The following is a 26,063-nucleotide window of genomic DNA, read 5'->3' on the forward strand; positions in this document are numbered from 1 at the left end:
AATAGGATTTTAATATCGTATCAAATAAAAACATAAATGCATAAGAAATACATTTGATTTAAAATGTAAAATTATTTGCCAGCAATTAGTATATTGTTGAAATCTAAAATAAAAAAAAAAAACACGAAATCCAAATGATTCAAACTGAAAAAAAAAATTTCGCTGTAGGAAGGCAAAGAAATTAACCAAGAAATTATTATACTGGAAAATAAGATACAACAGAAAACATTGCCACTCTATTAAAACTAGAAAATGATTCATTTAATATAAGGAATTAAAATTTCTTGTAAGGATATGATGCATTTTGTATCAATATTGCATTAGATTAATAAGATTTTAATAATATATGATTTTTTTATGCCCGCTAACAGGAAGAAACGGATTATGGCACCGAGATAAATAAAAGTATTAAAAAATAAAGCGAAGCATTTTTTCAAGCACTGTCTTAAACAATTAAAAATTTTATATTTTAAGTACCAAGACAATATTTTTTTTGTCCGGAAAAATTGCGCAAAAAGAATTTTTATCTGAAAAAAATAGACAAAATAGATATACAGCAATGGAATAAATACAATTTCACTTTCCTTTAATAATAAATTAATAATTATTAAATATTAAAGAATAACAAATAAATAAATATTAAAGAATAATAACCAAATTTATCTTAACATTTGGAGTTCACTTACAGTAATACAACTAAATCATTTCTTATAGAAATGCAGCTAAAACTTTATTGAAACTAATTTCAAAAGTAAATCATATTGCCTGTAAAAACTTCTAGAAAAATATCATATTGATTTAGTTAAATAGAAATATCTCTACTGTGACACATCTCAGTGTTTTTATTACTTTATAAACATAACAATGCATTAAGCGTTCAATTTTCATTTCCAAATCTTTCCTTTTTCCCATTGTAAAAAAGATTTTATCGAATTTCCTAGTTTATTTCGTTCTGTGTAAATATTTTATTCTCATACGGTGATTCTTTTTGATAAGAATGCATTTAATGGTCTCATATGATAAAGTAATATAAATATAAGAGCAAAAATATATCTATAAAAGTTCGGAAGCACAAATCAGGTTACACCAAAGAAAATCTAGTCATTTCTGGTTAATACGAGCAAGCTACGTGGGATTAAAAATGAATTTTCTTTTGGTAAGATGGCACTTGATGTGCATAAGAAATTAAATTCTTTTTGATGTAAATTTTGTGTATGAATTTTTTCTATGAAGCTTATTTTGCATTTCAAACTGATTCTATTTAGAAATGTTTTGGCTATAGCGATATAATTTAACATTATGCATTTGATAATCATTAAATTTTAAGACAAAATCGAAAGAAAAGAAATTAAATATATATAAGAAAATAATATTTTTCATAAAAATTTTTCGATGTGAATTTTGTTTACGAATTATTTTCAATAAAGCTTATTTTGCATTTCAAACTGATCGCATTTAGTAATGTTTTGATTGTAGTGATACAGATTAACATTATGCACTTGATAATCAGTAATTTTTAAGGCAAAAACGAGAACAAGCATTAAATTATTTATTTTCTATGGCAATTTATATGCCAATTTTTCTATACCAACTTTTTATGTAAATTTTGTGTATGAACTTTTTTTCACTGATGCTTAATTTGCATTTCAAACTGATTCTATTTAGAAATGTTTTGGCTATAGCAATATAATTTCCCATATGCATTTGATAATCATTAAATTTTGAGGTAAAATCGAAAATAAATAAATAACAAAATGAAATATTATCTCCGACAATTTACATATGCAGTAAGACTTGACTAGTGCAGACATTTTAATTTAGATTCGTAGGGAATTAGTACGAAAATCGAAACTAAAAAAATTGTGTTTTGTTTCATTTCACTTTTTTTTAAAAATCAAATGCATTAATACCTTATAAATTCAGTGTTCACAAGCGAATAACTTTTAAATCGTTTATATAAACGAGTAAATTATTACTATACAAATGCATCCAATTCAAAAAGCAAGTTAAATTTCTTAGGTTTTAAAACTTTTAAATGGATTTTTACTTATAATTTTTACATTTAAAGTATTTTGTACTGTTTGTTTATTAAAATTACTCATTAAAATTTTTTTATTGTAAAATTAATATTTTAAAATTATAATTATCATTACTTTATTTATTTAGCAATTATGTTTTATTCATAAAAATTATTAAATATTAAAAATATATATATATTTTTATCTCTATAATTTTAAAATATCGTCCTTTTCTTCAGCTTTACTTCTACTTCAATTTTAAAATATAATTTTTTGAATTTGAATTTTTAGATAGATTGAATTTTTATTGTGTGTCCAACATATCTAATCAGTTCAACTGGAATCTTCCATTTTAAACAAGAAAGATTTAAACTACTATTATAAAAATTTTGTAAATTATACCGTCTAAAAATTAGGAAAATTCCAACACCAAATTTTTCTATTGATATTAACGTATCTAAGCAAATAATTTGACTTTTCTGAGAAAATCGTTGAAAGTTCCATTTGCAAGTAATCATTTATGAAGCGTAATTTCAAACTTAGCTGAAATAATTTTCCCTATTCTAAAAGTTCCTACTCTAAAAAAAGATAAGAAAATATCTGTGATCAAGAATTATTTCTAGTGTGACATGTCCTTAACATAAAAACCATGTATTAAGGTGATATGAATTAATATACAAAGTAATAATAAATAGTACAGTTTTCTATGTGCCTAGAAATTTTGAACAGATGAAATCCCTGTTATATGAATGCTATATTTTGAAATATAATGAGCTGCTATAGTTTACAATCGTATATTGCTTTGGAACCATTTTAATGTACCCCAAAAAAAGTGCAATTCATTAATTCCTAATTTGTAATGAATTCATTATATCCACTTACTACAGTTAATCCATTGTTCAGTATGCGATGATGAAATGTTTTAACAGATGCACATATATTTTAATTATTTTAACTGACAAGGATTATAGGATAAATTACTGTCTCAAGATATCATCTTCCATATTAGAGGATCTTCGAAATTTATCTCCGTAGGTCTAAGTGTTAAGCTGACTTGACAGCTCGTTCTTTGCACCAATCAGATTTTTTTTTTAAATTTTATTTTACAGCGATTGTTTAAGGTCTAAAAAACTCAGCACAGACGTAACACAAAACACTCTAAGGCTGGAATTTTTTTTAGGCATTTTAATGACAAATTTAGGAAAAATGTAGGAAACATTTTGTAGGCATTTTAATATTGGATTTTTAATCAATGTTTGAATATTTCATAAGCCGTTGATTAGTGTGCAACTAATTTTATTTTTATTAAATTATAGACATATGAAATGTTAATTTAACATAAGCAGATTAATTATATCTTTAAAGATTAGCTTATATTAATTTCTGAGTATGATCGATTCATTATGATTTTATTTATCAAATTATATTCATCTTTTTAATGAACAGATTTTGTTCAATTTTATGCCATATTTTAGATATTTCATGTTTATTATAACATTTCATTTAGGCTGTATGTGAGACAAAATTTAATTGTTTTATTAATTTTAGTTTTAATTATTTTTATAAAATAAAAAAAAATCCTTTTTTTAAAAATTAGGGAAATTTTTATAAATAATACAAAAAAATATTGAAAATTACGAAATTTATTTAAGGAGGAACTGATTAAAATTTAAGAAGTTTGATTCCAGATATTAAAAATAATACTTAATAAAGTTGGATAGTTTCTTTATAATTTAAGTGCAATGAAAAATTCATCAAAACGTAGCGAATAAATAAGGTAGAATGAATCGTTACAAAGATAATATCAATGCAGGATAGAGATATCAAAATGGTATTCCTCCTACGCAGCAATCAGGAGCAACATCAACACCTGGCAACTCATAAAACGGATTTAGTTAGTCATTGGTATACTTTACTTTTATATTCTTCACTTTTATGGATACAGTGATATTAATATCTTATACACTTACGCTCAAGAATACAAACATCCATTTTCACAGAAATTATTTTGAGAACTTTCCATATAATAATAAGATTGTAACATCATTGTAACCATAAAAGTGAAGAATATGCAAATTACATTTATTTCATGTTTGTATTCGTGGTCGTTAAATGGCTAAGTGCATAAGTTTGTAACATCATTGTATCCATAAAAATGAAGAATATGCAAATTACCTTTGTTCCGTTCCTTATAAATCTTCTTTATTGAGAAGGAAACTTAGTTTTCTTTCTTGTTTTTCAAAATTTGCTAAACGCGACGTATTAAAAAGAACAATTTTGGGATAATTTCTTATTTGCACTTCGTGTAAATGGAACCTATTTTGTAACCTTTTTCCTGCTCAATCCCCTGATTAAAAATTAAAATTCTTTTAGATCATGAATGTACGAATAACTCAACATTCAAAGAAACATCAAATTAAGATCTACCAATTTTCTGCTTTTTATCAAAATGGTAATTTTCTATTTAAGATTTTCATTGTTTGTTTTAGCGAATAAAATTTCAGCTTTTAAGTCCTTTGCAAACGAAGGCTCATGTCCTTATTGAATACAAAATTGTTGAAATTTAGGAATAATTCAATCGATTTTATTATTTACTGATCGACTTTGACGACGAGCTGATTTATAGAGAAGGCTGGTTGCGTTTAGTGTCAATTAAATCTTTTGTGCATAATTCAAGTGCTCATTATTCGCACAATAACGTAAATACGTTATTGAAGTAACAAACTGGGGCAGAAATTAAGGTTGTACTATTTTTCAAAAAAACCTTACACATCTTCAGTTTGTTGTAAACCTGAAACTTATTAATGAAATGGAGGCCTGTAACATCCTAGTGTCATTAAAAACTGAAAGTTCTTGTGAAATCTATTTCAAATTATACATTGTTTCTACGATATATATAATTTCCCTTTCTGATTTCTCAACTAAATTATCCGGATAATAACTCTTTCCTTTTTTTTTAAAGTTTTCAACAGTGAAAGAAAATTACGTGATTAAACATTTGAGGAAACAATTCAATCAGTTTGAATTTAATCGCAACAATTAAGTCCATTTTTAAAAATTATGCAACAATTTTTTTTTAAATTAACAAAGTTGAGGTGAAAAATTCTAAGACGATTAAATTTGTATATGATGCCAATAAAAAAATATAAATTTCGGCATTTTATAATGATGTAAAAATTAGCTTTGTGTAATAATATTTTAAGGAATTTTTACAGAAAAAATTCCAAAAATCTATTTTTAATTAATTAAAATTCTATTCTCAAAAAATCGCAATACTTCCATCTTTTAAAGTATATTTTTGTAAAATAAGGTATCTCTAGGTTGAACGATATGACATGCAGAATGTCGAAAGGCACACAGATAGAAGACACATACGCATACGCTCCCCTTTTTTATTTGTAGAGAAAAAAGTACTAAATTTAAACGTGATTTTTTTTTTTTTTTCATTTTTGAATAAATTTCCACACAAACATACATTCATTTTTTATTATATAAAAAAAATTGCATTTTATTCGATTTCTGATTGGCCATCACCAGACTCATGACATTTCGGATTTGTTTTGCCAGTATTATTCGAAATATTTAATGAAAATTATTATTACTTCGTAGTAAGTATTTATAGTGCACTTGACGGTAGAATGGCGACAAAAAAAAAAAAAAAAAAAAAAAAAAAAAGGAAAAGTAAAGTTTTAATTAACACCAATTTAATAGCAGATGAGTTTAAAAGTAAGTTAACACTTGGCCAGTTTTAAGACGGCCAGTAGGCAGCGCATGCGTAGAAAGGCTGAAAATTGGCTGTTCGGTCCATGGCAGGTATTTTCCCGACGGGATAACAATATGCCGCTGTATTGTATTTTTTCTTACTGCGTATGCATTTGTAGGTTTGGCCGTTCTTTCCGACTTTTTTTTTTTTTTTTTTTTGTTCTTTGTTCTTTCTAATGCGAGGTTGTATGTGTGTTTTTAAATTTTATTTGCCATTTTCCCCCTATAGTTTTCCAAATTTAAGTAATTTTTTAAGTAATTTAAGTACCTTTTTTTTTTATTTTAACATGTTTCTTTTTGTAAATATCCATCATTTTAATACGATACGCAGTAAAAAACAAAATTTCAGGGTCGCCAAAACGGCAATTTATAATCAAGCAATGAATGCCTGAACTGTCTTATGAAATTGTGGCAAACATAAATCAGTTCCTTTCTGCGTATGTGTTGTCTTACTGGCCGTCTTATAACTGACCGAGTGTGAACCCACCTTAAAACAATATTATTTGCCATTCTACTTTTAGAACATCATTCGTGGCAACACTAATGAATAGCTTTCCGGTTTGATTTCCTGTTTTATTTCTCTGCTAGCAATCATGTGAATATTTAAGCAATACAAGTGTTTAGTCTGCATTGTTTTTTTTTAATAGTGAATCAGATAAAACGAAAACCGCAAAAAGACCGAGCGAAAAGCTACCGATTTGAAAAGAAAAGCTCATCGTGAAACTGCTATGTTGGAGGCAAAACGTGAAAAACTGATTCAATATATTTAGACAATGGATAGTTAGATGAGGAAGGATTTTTATAATTTTAGGGCTTTGAATTTTGAATAGGAAGTGCGCCGATTAGGGATGACGAATATTCTACGAGCGGTTATTACGTAACCAATATCATAAAGTTACAAATACCAGTGATCAATACTTTTCAAAGAGGGGTATGATTCAAATCCTTGATATGATCTTACTGGTAATATTTCGATTACAGGTTTTGGATCACGATAGAAAGTAACAATCGATACGATATCACTGAAATTTACCGGAGTGGTGACTTCACTGGAAAGTAACAATCGATACGGTCTGTCCAATGGAAGCTCTCGAACAAAACAGAAAAGGAGAAATCTGTGAATGGATTGAAAAGTGAACGGACCGGTTATTGGAATTATCGTATCATTGAATTGCAATCACTGAAATTTATCGGAGCGGTGACTTCACTGGAAAGTGTGAAGTCGCCGCTCCACTTCATGAGAGTAACCTTTCCGATATTCACATTTGATGATGCACTATTCCATACAAATCCTTTTTGATTGCTTGTGACTTGATTTTACATATATTCCGTTTACTGATGACGCCATCTATTGGTAGAATATAGAACTAAAGTAAACATTTTAAAGAAACGCCATGTATTTAATTCAAATTTTTCAGAAAATGGTTTACTCCAATAAAGAAATTAAATAAATAGTTTTGGAAAAAAAAATCGAATTTAAGAAGCAAGCTGAAATAGATAAATTAATTCAATCGCACGTTACTTAAATAAATAAATTAGGTATTAATTACAATTAATAAATTTTATATTTAATATTAAGTAATAATTTTTAATTAATAATATGATTGAAATAACAAATATTTGGAACAAATATTTAAAAATAATAATATCAAAATTATTTGTTATTGAAAATATCGTGGATTAGGCATCTCTAGAGTCGATCGGCCAGTATATGTTGTCATAATAGGAAGATTAAATTTCCAATGTTAAAAGAACGGCAGTGGAGTTATAAAAATTTGCTAACTGGAAGTGACGAACATTGGGTACAGTATCGGTCATCATCGGGGCTGGCGAGTGAAAGCGAACATGGGACGAAACCCTCTAGTTAATAATAGAAAATTTTAAATTCAGCTAATTTGATTTTTTTTAACTTTTTTAATACTAATATTTCTTTCTTTAATTTATTTTCATTGCCTTTGCAGATGCTGTTAGTTGCTTTGTGCTTTGCAGCTGTAATTTATGTTGCTATGGCAGATGATGAACCTAAAGTAATGACAATGGTTGGGAAACCCCTCTACGTTGAAGCAGTGACTGATTCCGATGGAAACGTCCATTACGAGCAACATGAAGGATGAATCGATTTAATTAGTTACTTCCAGGAATTTAATTGGATAAAAGATACGCAAAATTACATACATTGTGTAGAAAAATTAAATATTGAATATTGAAAAATATTAAAACTATGACATGCCGTTTATTAAAAATCTTGCATTGGTAATAAATTATATATCTTATATTTTAGTCGTTTTGAATTTCAATATTTCACTCTTATTAAATGATATCCGTTTTTAATCAACTAAAATATTTTCATAAATTATCATTTATACAAATAGTCTATACTTTTATATTTTTTTTCCAAAAAATTCATTGTGAAAGTCTAACAAAAATAATAATATTAGCATTCGTTAAATAAAAATCAACAACCTGAATCTATTACTTTACAGACTGAAAAGAAAAATTTTTTTTGATCGCTCAATTTTAAACTGTTATGGAAGATTAAGGAAATAAAATTATATGATAAAATGATTTTATATTTTTCCAAGATTGTCTGGATACAATTGCAATATTTATAGAAAAAACCTACATTGTTCATGAAAATGCATTGTATTATTTTGAAATACTTATTGACATCCGACGTAAATTTTAATAAATCATATTCTCATTTCAGTATTTTTATTTTTCAGAACAGTTACATTATGAATATTTAAATACATCATTTTTAATGCTGAACTAATATTTAGATAAATATTATATCTACAAATATTGTATGTTTTTAAATAACTTTCCAATCAATAAAATTACTCATAATTCTTAGAATAAATATATTTTTTGGGCCTAATCCCTTAGGATTAGGCTTAATCAAATTGCATTCAGTTTTCTTAATATAAATATATTTAATACTCTAATTCTTTGTATAGTCAATGAACTTATCCTAAACAATGCTGTCATCTTGATAGAGATGCATAATCCATGATTTTTTGAATAACAAATAATATTGCTATTATAATTTTTAAATATGCGTTCCAAATATCTGTTATTTCAATCATATTATTAATTAAAAATTATTACTTAATATTAAATATAAAATTTATTAATTGTAAATAATACATAATTTAATAATTTAAGTAACGTGTGATTGAATTAATTTATCTGTTTTAGCTTACTTCTTAAATTTTATTTTTTTTCTCAAAACTATTTATTTATTAGAGTGAACCATTTTCTGGAAAAGGTGAGTTAAAAATATATGTCATTTCTTTAAAATGTTTACTTCAGTCCTATATTCTACCAATAGATGGCGCCAGCAGTAAACAGAATACATGTAATCAAAGTCAATCATGTCACGAGCAATTAAAAATGATCTGTATGGAATAGTGCATCCTCAAATACGAATATCGGTCACTCCCGTAACGTGGAGCAGTGACTTTGCACTTTCCAGTGAAGCCTCGCACTTTCCTGTGAATTCACCGTTCCGATAAATTTCAGTGATATGCAATTCAATGATACGATACGATAATTCCAATAACCGGTCCGTTCACTTTTCAATCCAATCACAGATTTCTTTCGGGAGCTTCCATTGGACAGATCGTATCGATTGTTACTTTCCAGTGAAGTCACCGCTTCGGCAAATTTCAGTGATATCGTATCAATTGTTACTTTCTATCGTGATTCAAAACCTGTAATCGAAATATCACCAGTAAGATCGTATCAAGGATTTGAATCACACCCCTCTTTGAAAAGTATTGATCACTGGTATTTGTAACTTTTTGATATTGGTTACGTAATAACCGCTCTTAAAATATTCGTCATCCCTACATCTTGATAACATTTAATATATCAGGAATATATGCAAAATAGAGTATCGTATACGCTCTTGTATGCATAATTTCTCTAAAAGGACATTCGAACTGGAGATTTTGACGAATCTTGTAGTATCTGGCAACTCCAGTGTGAGCGAGCAATCATTTTTATGTGAGTTTCATCTGGCAACAGATGGAACGAAATGAGCGGTGAATAAAAACGTTGTGGTGTTCTTCTAATTGTGGAATTACTTACTTAAATAATTACTCAACTACATCGGTGGTGACTTTCGGACTATTTATGAGTAGAATGAATCGCATTTAGACTCTCGTTCATGGAAAATATGCTCATCTAAGCATTTCCATTTCTTTTTGATCTACTCTCATTTGGCGGGTTTTTAGTTTCGGTTCTTAAACACTTCTCATTGCGAATTCTACGCAGTTGTTTACTTGCTTCGGACTAAAGGATATCTTGCATCATGTTTGAGGTAAGTGCAGTGAAAATACCGGTCTATAATAGATCGGATCCTACTGTTTGGTTTATTATGTGCGAAAGCCCATTTAAATTAGTTGTTCCGAAACCCATTACAGAATCTGTGACGAAATATAACTACTTTGTTTCCCATTTGCCGTCTGAGGTCGCGTCAGTCGTACTCTCATTTAAAAACGGAACTCATAAATAGATCTGGGGAACCTTCGCAACAGGAGATTCATCAGCTCCTCTCGGGAGAAGAATTAAGTGGCAGGTAACTTTCCGAATTATTGAGAAATATGAAACGTCGGGCAGAAACATTTAAAGTCTCAGAAAAATTCATGCTAGAATTATTTTTACAGCACCTACCAACATCAGTACAAACTTAGCTGCCGTCACAGATTTAACATTAGATAAAGCAGTTGAAATTTCTGATAGGATTTTAAAAATTACACCTGTTTCCATGGAAATTCAAGCTGTTAATAAAACCAATTCGAATTAATTACTCAACCACATCAATCCACGTTTTAGACCCCTTTGAGTTCGAAAAACACATTTTCGGAAAATGTCAGATTGTCTATCTGTCTGTGGCAAAGCTAACTCAAAAACGCTTTAATCTAGACTGTTAAAATTTGGTATACGGTATTTACACCAGCTTGCAGATTTTTATCAAATTTTATGTAAAATCTGTTAGAGGAAGTCCGTCTGTTCTGTTTTAACACGATTATTAAAAAACGAAGAAAGTAGATAGATAAAATTCGGTAAACATATTTAACATCTTAGTGTAGACACTTGTCAATTTTGAGACAAATCCAGCAAAGGGTTGACCGTCTGTCAGTCTGTAATGTTACAAACATGTAAACATGATCATTCAAAAACGCAATTACATAAATATATTAAATTTGGTATCGGATTCAGGGACTTCAGTTTTGTGTTCAATTTTTGATTCGATCTGTTGAGAAAAATGTGTCTAAAACATAAATTTGGTTTTAGGATATTATTAACGCATATCAGAGTTAAAACAAAAACAGAGTTAAACGTCAAATAACTCCAATGATGGCACTGTGGTGATGTTCATGTAGAGTGTTGTATGAAGCACTTCTTCGCTATTAGAAAAATAAACTCTTTATTTCACTAACAACTATCTGAACATCACTGCTTAGCGCACGTATACATAGAACGGGGATTTCCCCGGGCGAAGTATTAACATAGATTGCATTAGGGAAAGTAGATAGGAAGCGCTTTAGAATGACATGAATGAAAGATGGCGCTACGATCACTACAGCAAGATGGATTCAGTAAAGACGCTAAATTCACGCTAAAAGTTAATATTTCGTAATCATTATGCACTCTTACCATGTAAGTCGTTCTCTGGCATGCCAATTTTATTAAAGAGTATGCTAGAAAGATTTGAGGAGACCATTTTTGTTGGTTTCCCCCCCCCCCTATTGTCCCCCCCGTTTTTTTTTTAATACTCGGCGCAAATTTCGTGTCCACTGCTATGAAAGCGACTTTTATTTTCAGCCTGATATGACGCGAAGGTTTTCTAAAAAAAGCTTTCAAATACCATGGTAAATTATTAAAAAATTTAATACATTTTCAACACTCTTTTCTCAAGTTATTGAAAGATTACATTAGTTTTCAAAACTTGGTTCAAATATTCTTGCAGATCAACTTAATCGAGAGAATTTCTTACGTAGAATGTTAGTGTTATTATTAACATATTCATCTTAAATATCCTCTTAACATTAAAAGCACAAATGGTGAGCTAAGACGACAATTATTATAAACAAGAAAGGTTTCAAGTACTTTTTGTTGATTTATACATTAGCACTATGACATACCATAATAATCATATTACTGACAGTGGCGCACATCAAATACAAGCAAAGTTTCTGGAAAAAAAATATGTTTGAAAAAAAAATATGTATATATGTATATAAAATATGCTTGGTTTTCTATTAATCCGAAATAATGAAAAATTTGAATAAACGCTTACAATCATTGGAAAGGTTAATTTATATACAATGGGTTTTAGATAATTCGATGTTAAAAATTCATTATATCCAGAAATACAATTTAAGAGAAATTGGAGCTAATCTCCAGCAGAGCAAACATGCGCCAGAAAAATTCGAATTTTTAAACTAAATTTTAAATAAATACCAGAAAATATAAATACAGGGGTGTTTGTGCTCCGGGGAAACCCCGGAATTCCGGGGATTTTGAACTTCGATACCCGGAAATTCCGGGGATCGTCGTTCAAAAGGAAGTAGGAATAATAATGAATTATTTATTTTGATCTGGGTAATTTTGTTTGCTTTGAAAGCAGAAAACGCAAGGTCAGCGTGTGTGGTGAAAACTTTTCCTTTCTTTCTCCAAAGGCAGTGATAATGCGTGAAAAGGGGGAAAAAACTTCTTTTTTGTTCTTTCCTTATTGCGAGTTATGACTCATTCCCCCGTTTCTCGGACATTCTCTTCTGGATTCTTTTCGGCAAGTAGGCGCGGCAGAAAAAAAAGGGAGAGACTTCGTTCGACCAGATGTGCGATCACGTGACTCTGGGTTCAAAGGTCCTATCTCTCCTGGCGTGGCGCCAATAAGTAGAGAAGGGGGATTTTTCGCCGTATTAGCTATTTGTCATTGATCACTTCGGAACTTTTTTTTCTCCGCTGTGTAAAATTTTCGTTTCATTTATTGATGCACGTGTAAATTTTTCGTTTCGCTTATTGAAATATTTTTTTTTTATTTATGTACGCAAGAGAATTTCACTTTGAAATTTCAGCATATGAAACAGAAATTACCCCTTAAAAATTCATATCTAATTAGTTTTACAGCATTAGATCCAGAGCTAAGAGGTAAAACCAGTACAATATTAGCTTTTGAAAAATTATCATCTTTTATGTCCCATATTTTTAGTGACAATGAAAAGTCAAAAGTAGAAGCTGAAATAAGGTTATACCAGAGTGATATTGATATCACCAAAGGAATGCTCTACACATCTGATGAAAGTGGAAATCAAGTCAAGTGTACAATTGATAAATATTGGTCTAAAGTTTTTAATTTAAAAGATGATTTCACAAATGATTATAAGTATCCAACATTGGCTAAATTGGTCAAAGCCTGCTTTAGCTGCTTCCATGGCCCATTAGTGGAAAGTGCATTCAACTTAATGGATACACTTGTCAATGACTGTAGAACCTCTCTTAAGATTGATTCCCTAGATGCAGTGCAGACTATTAAATATGATTTAATGGCTTCTAAAGAAACCTCATGTGAAAAATATGGCTCAAAAAATCCAATGACTGATCCAATTCACAAAGATCTCTTACTGAATATGAACAGAAGTTGGAAAACATATCAAGAGGACTTAAAAACATGTATTTCAGATGAGTCACCTATAAAAGTCTCTGAAAAACCTTCTACATTAGCAGAAAAGCAAACTGCTTCTACCTCTGCATGTGCAGTTCTCGAGGAAATTTCTTCAACTGTAAATGAGGAAAATAAAAGTCAATCTTCCTGCAATTATGAAGTTCACCACAAAAGAAAGACAAGCCGACAAACATCAGAAAATAAAAAAAAAATCAGCAGAAATTAGATAATTTTTTTTAAAGAATTAATTCAGGTAATTTAAAATATTTGCATAAAATGTAGTAGTTTATATGTTTGAAAATTTATGGTTATTAATTTTGCAAAAAAAGTAATTCATTGAACTTTTATAATTAGGTCATTCAATATTTCATAATTGTAATTTTTCATTCCCCCCCCCCGCTTCTCGAAACTCCAAAATGCCGGTAGTAAGTCCGTAAAAGTTTCAGGGGATTTTTTGGGGTTCCACAAACACCCCTGTAAATACTTCTAATAAAACTTCTTGTTATAGGTATTTTCAAAAATAATAAATCTGAGAAGAGGAGTTTCTCTACTTCTTTACAATCTTATTTTTAATTGCTTCAACATCGCTGCAAATATTCATTTATTGTAATTTTTAAATTCAATTTTCGAGTTTAAAATGCTGATCAATTACTTAGTGTTATAGTTTTTTTCTTTATTAATTTTTGTTAAGTGGTTGTATCTTTAACTTTTCTGTTAGTTTTCCATCGGAAAAACAATTGCTTTATATTCGTTTGCTGTCTTTCGCTTATGATTATAGATTATCAATCTAAATTGTCATAGCTGTAGCAGAATGCGGAAAAGTTTCAGAAAGAACGTGACTTTCTATAATTTCGAATATATTATTATCTTTAATCTGCTGATTTCTTTACTAAAAATAGTTTCTTATATTAAAAAATCTATGGCTGCTGAATGAAAAGAATTGGTTTCGATATCAACAAATGTTTCATTTTAGTTTTCTTCTAACAAATCTTGTTTACACAATATTTCTATATAAATGTTATTAGCCGAGGGATTCTTTTTTGGTCTATATTTCTGGCAAAGTTTGAAATCCTGCTTTTTATAGAATGTTTGGATATTTTTAGAGAAAGTATGAAGTGAATTATATTTCGAATATTTCCTAGACATTCTATATTTAGTCTACAAATCGGCAAAAGATGGAATACAGCTGCTCTTATTTTTTATAAAACCTAAAAATAATACATTTCAAAATAAAATTATGTCCTTTCTTCATATGTCACATTTTATTTTGCCTCCTTTAGTGAAAAAATGCATTATAACTTGTTCGTAGATACTTTCCAATAGCTTCATATTTTATTCAATTTCCTTTAGCTAAAATTTTCTTTATGTACATTAAAGAAAATGTTTTGGTGGCACTCCTTTCTAAATTTTTTAAATAATGTTTTATATAGTATGAACATCTTTTAAATAAAAGCCATTTCATAGCTTTCTTTTTGTACTTTTCCCAAATAACAAACTTCATTCGTATAAAATACCTAGGTATGGCATATATCTAGAATCGTATATAAAATATAGTATATTCTCTCTAATCCGACCCTCTTTACTCCAATACTCCCCCTAGACCAACGCACCAGTCTAAACATGTTACTTAGTGATGAGTTATTTTTTTTTCTGTTAAAATTTGAAACCTCTCTCCCTTCCAATACATGATTTGTCTGCTTAAGTGCTCTTACTCAATTATTTGACATATTTTTCTTTTTACATACTGTTGGTTCATTCGCAAATTGTTCCCTGTAAATATCATTATATAATTAATTCAGTGATGTCTATATGATTCTTTACAGTTCAGACGTTTTCCATAATCCGACAGTTGCCCGGTCCCCATGTGTCGAATTAGAGAGAGAGTCTATTGCATTTAAATAATTTTCATACTTCAAACTTTGCCGAAATAGCTTGGACAATTTATAGAAAGCTAGCGTTCCACACCTTGTTTGTTACATGTGGATGTTTGCTTGCTTAAAACCGTCCAATTTGAAATTAATTTCCAGTGCGTATTGAATTTTTGATTTTATGTTAATTTCACAGTTATTTAATTTTTATGATAAAAGCATAATGTACCAAGAAAATGCATCCTTTTAAACAAAATGCAATATTCAGGTTTCTGAATTTTTAAAATTAAATTAAATTTGTCCTGTAATTTTATTAAGCCTCGAACCCTTACTTATTTGTGTGATTTAAAAAAAAAATTAATAATTTTAAAAATAAAAGCTTCATATATTTCCCCATTACTGAAAGTTTGTAATATGTTATTTGGAAATGCTTCGCGAACATATCGGCGTGCGGATATTTAAGTTTAAGTATTTTTTTATTTAAAAAAATGCCTAACAGACTGAAAAACCATTTTAAAAAGAATTTGCAGAATTTAAAACAATTTCTTTTAAAATTAATCTAATTTGGATGTTAGCATATTTTTAATTGGTTTTTATAAATAAAGATAATAATAGCGGCCTTCATATATTCTTGTATTGCAAATTCTATTTTCCTCTAAAATTTAAAAATAGACAGCGATTAGTTTAGTTTTTTATCAATAACTCCATGCTAGTTCTAATAAAGGACATTCAACTTCCAACTTACTAATGGCCTTTAGGTCGAATCATTAAATTAATTTCCGGCTCAGATGGTGATGTCAGAGTGGCAGATATACACACTGCAAAAGGAAATTTTAGAAGTCCTACTTCTAAAATTTGCATTTTACCTATTGTAGATAATTTTCATTTGAATTGAAACGTTCATTTGTATTTGTTTAATTACGCTAATTGTATTTATTATGCAAATTATTATTATGTTATTTGTTTGTTTTTTACTCTTATGTGTCAAAATTAGTGATGTAACTTTATATACAATTTTTTTTTATATTGAAACATATGCATATTTCAACGCCAGGCGGGTTGTTCCGTACTTGTAAAATCACGCCTTTAGCGCACTTTGTAACTACGCCAACCTGGCAACCATGTAATATCTCAGAACAGTTCTATAATTGTCTCGTTAAGCACGCATAAAATTAAACGCATTTTTACAGTCCGCTTATGCTTTTCATTCACCAACGCAATTTCGTACAATATGCTAATAGCCAAAGTATAAAATGCTTTATTTATTTTTTTGCGCCCTTTCATTATAAACTAAGAGAAATCGTAAGCAATAGAAATTGAACAATTAAGAAAATGTAAAATTTTGCATGCATTCAAATCAGCACAAAGGTTTGTAATCAATAATTTTTCTAATAGAAGTCTTACAGTAAGCTTAGCATGCTGATAACCACAATTTCAAATAAGTTCATATTTCAGCACCGTTTACCGTTCTGCAAGTTAAATTACGAGAATTCGGAAGGGATCTCAAACAATTAAGAAAATACAAATTCTTGCATGGATTTAAAACATCAGTCTTGGAAAGGCTTTTAATCGCAATTTTTTTTTATTTCGAGGAGTGTTGAATAACAATGTTTTAAGAGTCTCATTTAAAACGCAACACTTCTTTTCAAAAATTGCGCCTACTTTTTTTTCTTAAAGTAGAACAAGGATATGTTTTGCAGTGAAATTATAAAAGAAAATTAAAAAGCGCAACGAAAGCAGCAGAAGAAATAAGCCTTTTCCCTGCAAGGGGAGTTGGAAGATGATCGCTTAAGCTGCCACTAGGGGTCGCTGCGATCGCTTGAAACAGTCGCAATGGCGATATCCGTATGTTTCTGCTTTTTGTAATATAATCCCACCGAAGCGGGATTCCAAAAATTGGATGAGGCTCATTAAATTGTTCCTCTCCACGGTAATCTTTAGTAAAAGGCGAAAGATTAGCACGATATTGAAGAGAAACCAGAGCATACAAACAGAGAGTTTTCCAAATTCTATATACACTTGTAAATAATTTTAATAGTGGTACTTTTTCTGCACATGGAATGGAGGTTTAGTTTCATCCTTAAAATATTTTGGTCTAGAGAATCTCTTTGTGTTAAAAATAAAATTTTGTAAAGTCCTGTGGATATTTATCTTTTTGCGGAGTAGAGGGTTCATAATCAATGCACTAACAGATCAGTGAATTGTTTTTAAAGCTTCTCATTAAAATTATGTCTTAAAGTGGGTTGCAATGTAGCAGGCTTGCACCCTGGTTAACACTAAATCTGTTATGGCTTTGCCTCTTTCCTTGTTGGAAAGCTAGATATCTAATGGCCAAACTTCTGGACATTTATTAATAAACAAATAAATGTCTTAAAATTAAGAGCATCAAATGTCTGAATATTTACAAAGTGAAGTCTTACTTCACCTCAAATCGATTACCAAGAGATTCTAGTGCAATAAAAGCGAGCTACAGTCACATAAATAAGGCATTTAATTTCTTGTCGGAATCTATAAACTGTATCCATCAAGTATTAGTGCGATTTGCATAAACGAAAAGAATTTTCGTAAGTAGCTAATAGAAAAAAATTGAAATCCGACGATATGAAATACGTATTGAAAGCTTCTGATCTTGTTGTTAATATTGGGAACCACTCAGATCGAGTTCCTTCCATCTCCCAGCCGCAATGGCCAGAGAGTGCGATCATCAACGGCTGCTCGACACTCCGAAGAGCACCAAAGAGCCACTTTCACGCTCAGGAAGAAACCCCATCTCACATCATCGTGGTTGGGTTTTCTGCGAGGTTCGGTGAGTGAACCTCTAATCATACTATAGAAATGATCCTATGAAGTATGATCTTAGTTACAATCAGAAGAGAAAAAATTCTTATAGCAACCATCTCCTATTTTTAAAGTGGTAGCTAATTTGGTGTAAATGGATTTACAATGGTATTATTATTTCTTTTTCTTTTTGCTTTACAAAGTGTTGCAAATCAAAGAAATGGTTTTTTAAAAACTAAATCAAAAGTTTTTTTTTCAATAGGAAAAGAGAATGTGCTATATAAATATTTATGCTTTAACATATTTCTATCATATGGAGTGAAGCCAAGATTTCTTAATCCCTTCATAGAGCCATCCGATGACTCATTAGAGTAGATGGCAGACTTGCGCATTCTAATTTAAATTTTAATCAGTAACATCCAATTGTTCTGCCAGGGGGAAATAAATTAGTTACACTTATTTTTCAGTCTTATCGAAAACGAAACTGTCATGTAGGCAGTCAAACCCTTCTAAATACTATTCGTTTAAAATATTGGCCAATTGGTGGCAGAAATGCTGCGCGCAAAGTCGTTCACGAATGTGTTAAATGCTTCCGAAACAAGCTCGTTATCGCGAATCAAATTATGGGAGACCTTCCAGCAGATAGAGTTACACCTAGTTCAGCATTTTTAAATGTAAGGATAGATTTATGCGAGCCGTTCGAAATTAAATTTAAGGAGCAAAGAAAAGGTACTCTTCAGAAAATATATGTTGCTTTATTTGTATGTATCGCAACCAAAGCTGGACACATAGAGTTTGTCTCGGATTTAACTATGAAGCTCTAATCGCAACGCTATTAAGAATTACCACTTAACACTAGGCAACATACGATCCGTTGGGAGGTCGAATTTAAAGCCACAGGTTTATTTATTTTTTTTCATTCTATGATGGTGCAAATCCATGCATGAAAGCCATGTGTATAAGAGAAGGAATGAGTCTGCGCATGCCCATAGTCTCTGACCGAACTGAGACTTTTATTTGTACAATTTCTTTATTTTGGAAGTATTTTTATATATAATATTGAAATCTTTGTTAATTCTGTTCAAAATTTTACTTCCTGAAATGAAAAATAATAATTTTCTCTATGCTTAAAATTAAAAAAAAATAATAATATGATGAAAAGTGAACGAAAACGAATGGTGAGAGCGCGGATCGAACCTACGACCACTTGTTCGCAGGCTGACACTCGGACCACTAGGAAACATACGATCCGGTGAGAGGTCGAATTTAAAGCCACATGTTTATTTAATTATTTTCATTCTATAATGGTGCAAATCCATGCATGAAAGCCATGTGTATAAGAGAAGGAATGAGTCTGCGCATGCCCAGAGTCTCTGACCGAACTGAGACTTTTGTTTGTACAATTTCTTTATTTTGGAAGTATTTTTAAATATAATATTGAAATGTTTGTAAACTCTGTTTAAACTTTTATTCTTGAAAAGAAAAATAATAATTTTCTCTATACTTAAAATTAAAATAATAATAATAATATGAAGAAAAGTAAAACTAAAACGAATGCCGAGAGAGAGGATCGAACCTACGACCACTTTTTCGCAGGCTGACACTCGGACCACTATGCAACATACGATCCGTTGGGAAGTCGAATTTAAAGCCACATGTTTATTTATTTATTTTCATTCTATAATGGTGCAAATCCATGCATGAAAGCCATGTGTATAAGAGAAGGAATGAGTCTGCGCATGCCCAGAGTCTCTGACCGAACTGAGACTTTTATTTCTACAATTTCTTTATTTTATAAGTATTTTTATATATAATATTGAAATCTTTGTTAATTCTGTTCAAAATTTTACTTCTTGAAAAGAAAAATAATAATTTTCTCTATACTTAAAATTAAAAAAAAAATTAATAGTATGATGAAAAGTGAAAGTAAAACGAATGGTGAGAGCGCGGATCGAACCTACGACCACTTGTTCGCAGGCTGACACTCGGACCACTAGGCAACATACTACCCGTTGGGAGGTCGAATTTAAAGCCACATGTTTATTTATTTATTTTCATTCTATAATGGTGCAAATCCATGCATGAAAGCCATGTGTATAAGAGAAGGAATGAGTCTGCGAATGCCCAGAGTCTCTGACCGAACTGAGACTTTCATTTGTACAATTTCTTTATTTTGGAAGTATTTTTATATATAATATTGAAATCTTTGTTAATTCTGTTCAAAATTTTACTTCCTGAAAAGAAAAATAATAATTTTCTCTGTACTTAAAATTAAAAAAATAAATAATAATATGATGAAAAGTGAAAGTAAAACGAATGGTGAGAGCGCGGATCGAACCTACGACCACTTGTTCGCAGGCTGACATTCGGACCACTAGGCAACATACGATCCGTTGGGAGGTCGAATTTAAAGCCACATGTTTATTTATTTATTCTCATTCTATAATGGTGCAAATCCATGCATGAAAGCCATGTGTATAAGACAAGGAATGAGTGTGCGCATGCCCAGATTCTCTGACCGAACTTAGACTTTTGTTTGTACAATTTCTTTATTTTGGAAGTATTTTTAAATATAATATTGAAATGTTTGTAAACTCTGGTTAAACTTTTATTCTTGAAAAGAAAAATAATAATTTTCTCTATACTTAAAATTAAAAAAATAATAATAATATGAAGAAAAGTAAAACTAAAACGAATGCCGAGAGAGAGGATCGAACCTACGACTACTTGTTCGCAGGCTGACACGCGGACCACTATGCAACACACGATCCGTTGGGAGGTCGAATTTAAAGCCACATGTTTATTTATTTATATTCATTCTATGATGGTGCAAATCCATGCATGAAAGCCATGTGTATAAGAGAAGGAATGAGTCTGCGCATGCCCATAGTCTCTGACCGAACTGAGACTTTTATTTGTACAATTTCTTTATTTTGGAAGTATTTTTATATATAATATTGAAATCTTTGTTAATTCTGTTCAAAATTTTACTTCCTGAAATGAAAAATAATAATTTTCTCTATGCTTAAAATTAAAAAAAAATAATAATATGATGAAAAGTGAACGAAAACGAATGGTGAGAGCGCGGATCGAACCTACGACCACTTGTTCGCAGACTGACACTCGGACCACTAGGAAACATACGATCCGGTGAGAGGTCGAATTTAAAGCCACATGTTTATTTAATTATTTTCATTCTATAATGGTGCAAATCCATGCATGAAAGCCATGTGTATAAGAGAAGGAATGAGTCTGCGCATGCCCAGAGTCTCTGACCGAACTGAGACTTTTGTTTGTACAATTTCTTTATTTTGGAAGTATTTTTAAATATAATATTGAAATGTTTGTAAACTCTGTTTAAACTTTTATTCTTGAAAAGAAAAATAATAATTTTCTCTATACTTAAAATTAAAATAATAATAATAATATGAAGAAAAGTAAAACTAAAACGAATGCCGAGAGAGAGGATCGAACCTACGACCACTTTTTCGCAGGCTGACACTCGGACCACTATGCAACATACGATCCGTTGGGAAGTCGAATTTAAAGCCACATGTTTATTTATTTATTTTCATTCTATAATGGTGCAAATCCATGCATGAAAGCCATGTGTATAAGAGAAGGAATGAGTCTGCGCATGCCCAGAGTCTCTGACCGAACTGAGACTTTTATTTCTACAATTTCTTTATTTTATAAGTATTTTTATATATAATATTGAAATCTTTGTTAATTCTGTTCAAAATTTTACTTCTTGAAAAGAAAAATAATAATTTTCTCTATACTTAAAATTAAAAAAAAAATTAATAATATGATGAAAAGTGAAAGTAAAACGAATGGTGAGAGCGCGGATCGAACCTACGACCACTTGTTCGCAGGCTGACATTCGGACCACTAGGCAACATACGATCCGTTGGGAGGTCGAATTTAAAGCCACATGTTTATTTATTTATTCTCATTCTATAATGGTGCAAATCCATGCATGAAAGCCATGTGTATAAGACAAGGAATGAGTGTGCGCATGCCCAGATTCTCTGACCGAACTTAGACTTTTGTTTGTACAATTTCTTTATTTTGGAAGTATTTTTAAATATAATATTGAAATGTTTGTAAACTCTGGTTAAACTTTTATTCTTGAAAAGAAAAATAATAATTTTCTCTATACTTAAAATTAAAAAAATAATAATAATATGATGAAAAGTGAAAGTAAAACGAATGGTGAGAGCGCGGATCGAACCTACGACCACTTGTTCGCAGGCTGACACTCGGACCACTAGGCAACATACGATCCGTTGGGAGGTCGAATTTAAAGCCACATGTTTATTTATTTATTTTCATTCTATAATGGTGCAAATCCATGCATGAAAGCCATGTGTATAAGAGAAGGAATAAGTCTGCGCATGCCCAGAGTCTCTGACCGAACTCAGACTTTTATTTGCACAATTTCTTTATTTTGGAATTATTTTTATATATAATATTGAAATCTTTGTTAATTCTGTTCAAAATTTTACTTCCTGAAAAGAAAAATAATAATTTTCTCTATACTTAAAATTAAAAAAAATAATAATAATATGATGAAAAGTGAAAGTAAAACGAATGGTGAGAGCGCAGATCGAACCTACGACCACTTGTTCGCAGGCTGACACTCGGACCACTAGGCAACATACGATCCGTTGGGAGGTCGAATTTAAAGCCACATGTTTATTTATTTATATTTATTCTATAATGATGCAAATCCATGCATGAAAGCCATGTGTATAAGAAAAGGAATGAGTCTGCGCATGCCCAGAGTCTCTGACCGAACTGAGACTTTTATTTGTACAATTTCTTTATTTTGGAAGTATTTTGATATCTAATATTGAAATCTTTGTTAATTTTGTTCAAAATTTTACTTCCTGAAAAGAAAAATAATAATTTTCTCTATACTTAAAATTAAAAAAAAAATAATAATATGATGAAAAGTGAAAGTAAAACGAATGGTGAGAGCGCGGATCGAACCTACGACCACTTGTTCGCAAGCTAGCAAACGGAACACTAGGCAACATACTATCCGTTGGGAGGTCGAATTTAAAGCCACATGTTTATTTATTTATTTTCATTCTATAATGGTGCAAATCCATGCATGAAAGCCATGTGTATAAGAGAAGGAATGAGTTTGCGCATGCCCAGAGTCTCTGACCGAACTGAGACTTTTATTTGTTCAATTTCTTTATTTTGGAAGTATTTTTATATATAATATTGAAATCTTTGTTAATTCTGTTCAAAATTTTACTTCCTGAAAAGAAAAATAATAATTTTCTCTATACTTAAAGTTAAAATAATAATAATAATAATAATATGATGATGATGAAAAGTGAAAGTAAAACGAATGGTGAGAGCGCGGATCGAACCTACGACCACTTGTTCGCAGGCTGACACTCGGACCACTAGGCAACATACTATCCGTTGGGAGGTCAAATTTAAAGCCACATGTTTATTTATTTATTTTCATTCTATAATGGTGCAAATCCATGCATGAAAGCCATGTGTATAAGAGAAGGAATGAGTCTGCGCATGCCCAGAGTCTCGGACCGAACTGAGACTTTTATTTCTACAATTTCTTTATTTTGGAAGTATTTTGATATCTAATATTGAAATCTTTGTTAATTTTGTTCAAAATTTTACTTCCTGAAAAGAAAAATAATAATTTTCTCTATACTTAAAATTAAAAAAAGAATAATAATATGATGAAAAGTGAAAGAAATGGTGAGAGCGCGGATCGAACCTACGACCACTTGTTCGCAGGCTGACACTCGGACCACTCGGCAACATATGATCCGTTGGGAGGTCGAATTTAAAGCCAGATGTTTATTTATTTATTTTCATTCTATAATGGTGCAAATCCATGCATGAAAGCCATGTGTATAAGAGAAGGGATGATTTTGCGCATGCCCAGAGTCTCTGACCGAACTGAGACTTTTATTTGTTCAATTTCTTTATTTTGGAAGTATTTTTATATATAATATTGAAATCTTTGTTAATTCTGTTCAAAATTTTACTTCCTGAAAAGAAAAATAATATTTTTCTCTATACATAAAATTTAAAAAAAAAATAATAATATGATGAAAATTGAAAGTAAAACGAATGGCGAGAGCGCGGATCGAACCTACGACCACTTGTTCGAAAGCTAACACTCGGAACACTAGGCAACATACGATCCGTTGAGAGGTCGAATTTAAAGCCACATGTTTATTTATTTATTTTCATTCTGTAATGGTGCAAATCCATGCATGAAAGCCATCTGTATAAGAGAAGGAATGAGTCTGCGCATGCCCAGAGTCTCTGACCGAACTGAGACATTTGTTTGTACAATTTCTTTATTTTGGAAGTATTTTTAAATATAATATTGAAATGTTTGTAAACTCTGTTTAAACGTTTGTTCTTGAAAAGAAAAATAATAATTTTCTCTATACTTAAATTAAAAAAAAAAAATAATAATATGATGAAAAGTGAAAGTAAAGCGAACGGTGAGAGCGCGGATCGCACCTACGACCACTTGTTCGCAGGCTGACACTCGGACCACTAGGCAACAGACTACCCGTTAGGAGGTCGAATTTAAAGCCACATGTTTATTTATTTATTTTCATTCTATAATGGTGCAAATCCATGCATGAAAGCCATGTGTATAAGAGAAGGAATAAGTCTGCGCATGCCCAGAGTCTCTGACCGAACTCAGACTTTTATTTGCACAATTTCTTTATTTTGGAATTATTTTTATATATAATATTGAAATCTTTGTTAATTCTGTTCAAAATTTTACTTCCTGAAAAGAAAAATAATAATTTTCTCTATACTTAAAATTAAAAAAAATAATAATAATATGATGAAAAGTGAAAGTAAAACGAATGGTGAGAGCGCAGATCGAACCTACGACCACTTGTTCGCAGGCTGACACTCGGACCACTAGGCAACATACGATCCGTTGGGAGGTCGAATTTAAAGCCACATGTTTATTTATTTATATTTATTCTATAATGATGCAAATCCATGCATGAAAGCCATGTGTATAAGAAAAGGAATGAGTCTGCGCATGCCCAGAGTCTCTGACCGAACTGAGACTTTTATTTGTACAATTTCTTTATTTTGGAAGTATTTTGATATCTAATATTGAAATCTTTGTTAATTTTGTTCAAAATTTTACTTCCTGAAAAGAAAAATAATAATTTTCTCTATACTTAAAATTAAAAAAAAAATAATAATATGATGAAAAGTGAAAGTAAAACGAATGGTGAGAGCGCGGATCGAACCTACGACCACTTGTTCGCAAGCTAGCAAACGGAACACTAGGCAACATACTATCCGTTGGGAGGTCGAATTTAAAGCCACATGTTTATTTATTTATTTTCATTCTATAATGGTGCAAATCCATGCATGAAAGCCATGTGTATAAGAGAAGGAATGAGTTTGCGCATGCCCAGAGTCTCTGACCGAACTGAGACTTTTATTTGTTCAATTTCTTTATTTTGGAAGTATTTTTATATATAATATTGAAATCTTTGTTAATTCTGTTCAAAATTTTACTTCCTGAAAAGAAAAATAATAATTTTCTCTATACTTAAAGTTAAAATAATAATAATAATAATAATATGATGATGATGAAAAGTGAAAGTAAAACGAATGGTGAGAGCGCGGATCGAACCTACGACCACTTGTTCGCAGGCTGACACTCGGACCACTAGGCAACATACTATCCGTTGGGAGGTCAAATTTAAAGCCACATGTTTATTTATTTATTTTCATTCTATAATGGTGCAAATCCATGCATGAAAGCCATGTGTATAAGAGAAGGAATAAGTCTGCGCATGCCCAGAGTCTCGGACCGAACTGAGACTTTTATTTCTACAATTTCTTTATTTTGGAAGTATTTTGATATCTAATATTGAAATCTTTGTTAATTTTGTTCAAAATTTTACTTCCTGAAAAGAA

At 30.4% G+C, this 26,063-nt stretch overlaps 1 long non-coding RNA gene and 2 other non-coding genes across 3 annotated transcripts; 1 reads left to right on the forward strand and 2 right to left on the reverse strand.

The window, feature by feature from the left end:
• Nucleotides 1-1,030: 1,030 nt before the first annotated feature.
• Nucleotides 1,031-8,055, forward strand: LOC129957297 (uncharacterized). Its single transcript, XR_008782751.1, has 2 exons — nucleotides 1,031-1,156; nucleotides 7,742-8,055. It is a non-coding gene; the product is annotated as an uncharacterized LOC129957297 (long non-coding RNA).
• A 9,138-nt stretch (nucleotides 8,056-17,193) lies between these two features.
• LOC129957862 (U5 spliceosomal RNA) lies at nucleotides 17,194-17,309 on the reverse strand. Its single transcript, XR_008782963.1, has one exon. It is a non-coding gene; the product is annotated as a U5 spliceosomal RNA (small nuclear RNA).
• Nucleotides 17,310-17,970: 661 nt separating this feature from the next.
• On the reverse strand, nucleotides 17,971-18,181 carry LOC129957813 (small nucleolar RNA U3). The gene has a single exon (XR_008782916.1). It is a non-coding gene; the product is annotated as a small nucleolar RNA U3 (small nucleolar RNA).
• Nucleotides 18,182-26,063: the final 7,882 nt, after the last annotated feature.

The sequence above is a fragment of the Argiope bruennichi genome, chromosome 11 (genome assembly GCF_947563725.1).
Source record: "Argiope bruennichi chromosome 11, qqArgBrue1.1, whole genome shotgun sequence".
NCBI classification, from domain to species: domain Eukaryota; kingdom Metazoa; phylum Arthropoda; class Arachnida; order Araneae; family Araneidae; genus Argiope; species Argiope bruennichi.